The sequence below is a fragment of the Peromyscus leucopus genome, chromosome X (genome assembly GCF_004664715.2).
Source record: "Peromyscus leucopus breed LL Stock chromosome X, UCI_PerLeu_2.1, whole genome shotgun sequence".
In the NCBI taxonomy this organism is placed as follows: Eukaryota; Metazoa; Chordata; class Mammalia; order Rodentia; family Cricetidae; genus Peromyscus; species Peromyscus leucopus.
The window spans coordinates 136,748,291-136,754,290 of record NC_051083.1 but is presented as its reverse complement, the minus strand read 5'-3'; positions in this window follow the sequence as shown (position 1 = coordinate 136,754,290).

Below are 6,000 nucleotides of genomic sequence, written 5' to 3'. Positions count from 1 at the left end.
CAGTCCCTAACAGCTGAACATTTACCTTCTGAAGAGGCTAATTTGGATGCCAAGATTCTGGTGCAATTACTGTTATGATCATACCTGTGTCTACAAGACCTTCAATGAAAATACCATTTATTCATATTTTTAATTTTGGTCTTTGTTCATTTATAGAAGTTTGCCAAAAATTTTTGCTTTATGGTTTCTCCGAAATTTTTTGTTCTCTATTCTCTAGCTGTTCTATCACCCTGAGCAGTATAGTTTTTTTTACAATAGGCATTTTGGTTATTTAATTGCTCTGGGAAGGGGTTTCTTCTACAATGTCAGGAAAGGCCTGAACTGAATTTGCCATGGGAGCCTGTGAGAGGCCCCTCAGAGAGTTTCCCAATGGTAAAGACAAAGGATTACCTTCTCTGTTCCTTGTTGATCTACATTAGTTAGTCCAATATCTACCTTTACCACACCTTCTGAATAATCCAGAAGGGAGGGGTGTTCTATTGCCATTGTTCCTTTAAGAAACATTGTTTCTAGGAATGCCCTGTTTACAGTCCCTTTTTAGGTGAACTTGTTTACTACAATTGAAACATCTGACATTACTATTTTTCTTCAAACCTCTGGAAATCACCTCTCCTATCCAAGTATCATCATGGTCATGTAATTCAATATTGATTGTATCTCAGATCCAGTCTTTCCAAAGGTGCTGATCTTGCCTTTAATGGCCTAATTATCCTTTTGTATTGTGCATTAGCATTTTCAAAAACCATAGACTCAATTATTATCTGTCTAGCTTCTGACTGTGGTAGTCTTTGTAAGAAATCCGTGAAGGTTTCTTTTGAGCCCCATATAAGTTTTGTAAATGACTCAATTTTCTTTCCTACTTCTTCAATTCTGTCCCAAGTAGTCAAGGCTGCCATTCAGCATAAAGCCAGGGTGTGGTCATCATATAAATATTGTCTTTGTGTATCAGCAAAATCGCCTTCTCCAAGAAGTTCATCTTGGGAAATGTCCATACCTCTAGCCCTGCATCATTGTTCAATGGTTTTAGCCTCATCCTTCCACCAAGTCCTCCATTGTAACTGTGGACCAGCCTCCAAAACTGCTGTAACCAAATCTCTCCAGTCTTGAGGGATAATTCTATTACAAGTTGACCATGAGTTTAACATTTGCTTCACGAACAGAGAATGCATATCATATGTCACTATAGCTTCTTTGAATCTCTTCAAATCTAACATTTGCACAGGAGTCCAATCAGCTCATACACAGCCTTGAGCATTTGGCAGTTCCTGTATAGTTACTGGATGGATTAAGGTTGGCTATTTGAAAGCCTTAGGCTGTTTCTCTGTAACCGTATAATGCAATGCTAAGATTTGTTCACCTTTAAATTCCTCTGTCTGGGTCTGAATATCTCTATGATCTGTTTTTACAATTTTTTTCTAAAACTTTTATCTTGGCACTCACATTAAACAACCCTTTTAATGGTAAAACAGAAATGATCAAACAAATAATATTTATAATTGACATTACATCTATCTCATCAACATTAATTATCATCTCATTTAATTGTTCCAATTTTCAGAATGTCAATCATATTATCAAACAGAGACCAAACACTCTCCATTGTGAAAATGTTTCGCATTTTTTAATGTGGTAAAAAAAAAAACTTTGTTTTAACCAATTCCTCCCTTTAAGAAATTCCAATTGACTCACCAAGTCTGCTGATAATGACAATTCAGATGATGGTGTGGCAGCAGCCCTAGGAGGGGACCCAAGGAAAGCCAGAACCCACCAGCTTTGGAAAGAAGCCAAAAAAAAAAAAATCCAGCTTTATGCACCAGGGAACATGTGAAAGCAGCTGATTCTGGCGTGTTTGGAGCTTGAGACTGGGGAGTTTGCTGCAGAGAGGCTGCAACAGAAACTTAGCCAGTGGGGTAAGAGGCTCCTGGGTAGACATTCCAGCCATGTCTAGCTCCGGCCCAAGCCTCGGGCAAGTGGCTTTTTGGTGAATTCATGCCACAAATGTTGGACACCAGATGTTGTTCAAATCATAAATGGTCTTTTAATTAAAAAAAAACAGAGCCAGATATTGGGGTGAAAGCTGAAAGATCAGAGAAGCAGAGCCAGCCACAGCCAACATCACCTATTAACTCACCAACCCCATGAATCCTCTGACTGAAATTCTGAGTCCTCACCCAAAAGGGTCTCAGCTGAACTGCTTTAGTTCCTGTTTCCTTATGCCTTATATACCTTTCTCTGCCCTGCCATCACTTCCTGGGATTAAATGCATGTGTGCTTCCCAGTACTGGGATTAAAGGTGTGTGCCACCACTGCCTGGCTGTTTCCAGTGTGGCTTTGAACTCACAGAGATCCAGATTGATCTCTGCCTCCCGAGTGATAGGATTAAGGGTGTGTGCCACCACTGCCTGACCTCTATGTCTAGTCTAGTGGCTTGTTCTGTTCTCTGATCCTCAGATAAGTTTATTAGGATACATAATATATCACTACAAGTGTATCTGGTTTTATGTTGATGTCTTTGATCCATTTGGAGTTGAGTTTTGTGCAGGGTGATAGGTATGGATCTATTTGCATTCTTATACATGCAGACATCCAGTTTGACCAGCACCATTTGTTGAAAATGCTGTCTTTTTTCCACTTTGTATTCTGGCTTCTATATCAAAAAAGAGGCATCTATAGGTATGTGGCTATGTATGGATCATCAATTTGATTCCATTGACCAATGTGTCTGTTTTTATGCCAGCACCATGCCTTTTAATTACTATAGCTTTGCAGTACAACTTGAAATCAGGAATGGTGAGACCTCCAGAAGTTTTTTTTTTTTATTGTTCAGGAATGTTTTATCTGTCCTGTTTTTTGTTTTCTTTGGGTTTGGGTTTGGGTTTTGGTGTTTTGGTGGTGGTGAGGTGTGGTGTGGTGTGGTGTGGGGTAGGGTGGGGTGGGGTGGTGTGTGTGGTGTGTGTGTGTGTGTGTGTGTGTGTGTGTGTGTGTGTTTCCATATGAAGTTGAAAATTTTCCTTTTAAGATCTGTGAATAATGTGTTGGAATTTTGATTAGGATTGCACTGAATCTGTAGATTGCTTTGGTAAGATGGCCATCTTTACTATGTTAATTCTACAGATCCATGAGCATGAGGGATCTTGTCACCTTCTTCAATTTTTGTTCAAAGGCTTGAAGTTTTTATCATACAAGTCTTTCACTTGCTTGGTTGGAATTACGACAAGATATTTTGTATTATTTGAGGCTATTGTCAAAGGTGTTGTTTCCCTGATTTCTTTCTGAATACATTTGTCATTTGTATATATGGGGGGGCTACTGATTTTTGTGAGTTAATTTTGTATCCAGCCACTTTGCTGAAAATGTTTATCAGCTGTAGGAGTTCTCCAGGTGGAATTTTTGGGGTCACTGATGATACTATCACATCATCTGCAAATAAAGATACTTTGATTTCTTCCTTTCCAATTTGTATCCTTTTGATCTCCTTTAGTTGTCTTAACACTTCCATTACTATATTGAATAGGTATAGAGAAAGCCATGTGTAGTGGTGAATACCTTTAATTCCAGGACTCAGGAGGCAGAGGCAGGTAGATCTCTGTGAGTTCAAGGCCAGCCTGGTCTACATAGTGAGTTCCAGGACAGCCAGAGCTACATAGTGAGACTCTGGCTTGGAAAAAAAAAACAAAATAATAGGTATGGAAAGAGTGGACAACCTTGTTTTCTTCTGATTTTAGTGGAATTGCTTTGAGTTTCTATTTAAGTTGCTGTTGGGTATGGGCTTGCTGTAAACTGCCCTTATTATGTTGAGTTATGTCTCTTGTATCCCTAATCTCTCCAGGACTTTAATCATAAAGGGGTGTTCAGTTTTGTCAAAGTCCTTTTCTGCATCTAATGAGATGATCATGTGGGTCTTTTTTCTTTCAGTTTGTTTATATGGTGGATTGCATTTATTGATTTTCCTATATTGAGCCATCCTTGCGTCTCTGGGATAAAGCCTACTTGACCATGGTGGATGATCTTTTTTATGTGTTCTTGCATTTGGTTTGTAAATGTTTTATTGAATTTTTTGCATGTGTGTTCATAACGGGAAAACGGTCTATAATTCTCTTTCTTTTTGGGTCTTTATGTTGTTTGAGTATCAGGGTAACTGTGGCCTCATAAAATGAATTGAGCAATGTTCTTTCTGTTTCTATTTTGTGGAATGATTTGAGGAGTATTGGATTTAATATTTCCTTGACAGTCTGGTAGAATTCTGCACTAAAACAGTCTGGCCCTAGGCTTTTTTTTTTGGGGGGGGGGACAGGGGGAGATTTTGAATGACTCTATTTCACTAAAGGTTATGGGTATGTTTAAATTGCTTATCTGATCTCCATTTAACTTTGGTGATGTAACAGAGCCCCAGACCTTAGTAGGCTCTGAGACCTTAGCACAACTAACTTCCAAGATAGGGGTGCCATTCAGGCTATAAAACTCAGCATGTAAACAGCACCACCTGCCAAAGTTAAAACAAAGACCTAATACATCAAATGCTTTTTAGCTTCTGTAGTTCCACTTCTGTCTAACTGTTCTTGTTAACTGAAGTATGTCAACCCAGAACATATTTTGGGGGGGCTTAAAAATTCATCCTGAGAAAGGCTTGGGCCTACACTGGGATCCCAAACACCAAGTATAGTTGCCAGCCGGCTAATAAAGCTTTTTCTATTGACTTAAACCCATGTCTGAGCAGTCTTCTCTAGTGAATATCCCACAACACAGTAAGTGGTACCTATAGAGAAAATTATACATTTCTTTTAGATTTTCCAATTTGGTGGAGTACAGGCTTTTAAAGTATGTCCTTATGATTCTCTGGATTTCCTCAGTATTTGTTGTTATGTTCCACTTTTCATTTCTAAATTTGTTAATTTGTATGTTCTTTCTCTGCCTTTTAGTTAATTTGGGTAAAGGTTTGTCAATCTTATTCATTTTCTAAAAGAACCAACTCTTTGTTTCATTGATTCTTTTTATTCTTTATTTGTTTCTTTTATTCTTTTTTGTTTGTTTTATTGATTTCAGCCCTGAGTTTGATTATTTCTTGCCTTCTACTCCCTTTGAGTATTATTTCTTCTTTTTGTTCTAGAGCTTTCAGATGTGCTGTTGGGTTGCTAGCATGAGATTTTTCTCCAGTTTTTTTTAAATGTAGGCACTTAGTGCTATGAACCTCTTAGTACCACTTTCATTGTGTTCCATAAGTTTGGGTATGCTGTATATTCATTATCATTGAATTTTAGTATCACTACCTGGGAGACCATCCCCAAGCAGCACAGGGCTCAAAGGGAATCCACAGAGTTGGGGCATACTAAGACTTTTCTAGCTGAGAGGGTTAGGGGGAAAGACACTCATAGTCTCTCTTGATGGTTTCATTCTTTATTCTCTATTTTGCTGTGGTTTTTTTCTACTATATACTTTTTTTTCCTACAGATTGTATGCCCCCAACAAAATTTTTCAGGCAATATAGGAATTACAATGTGATTAGATTCTGTTTTTCAAATGAATGATTACAATGAATACAAAGCAGTAAAAAAAAAAAAAACCAGCATGTTTTCCATATCCCTTACATGATTAAACATTTTATGTATTACAGGTGAAAAACAAATTATCTCAAGAACCCACGTATATTTATACCTAAGCAACTTGCTATAGATTAACTGTGTGGACAACAAGATATTTTTCTCAGTCAGGTCTTTTACTGGCAGGCTGCATTTGCACTTACAAAGAAAGGACCAATTACTTTATTACTTATCTTGAAAGGTAATCTTATAAGGAATCTTAAAGGAATCACAAATCTAAACTTTTATACATGAAGAAACAATCAATCAGCACTACTTTAAATCTTTAGCATGCATACCCCCTCATCAATAGTTTCTTATATCTGGAGATTGAGGGCAGAAATGGGTATAAGGAATTAATCATCACCTTTTGTGATGATATATTGTGTGCCCTAAAAAAATTTTGCCTGAAGATCAGAGGACA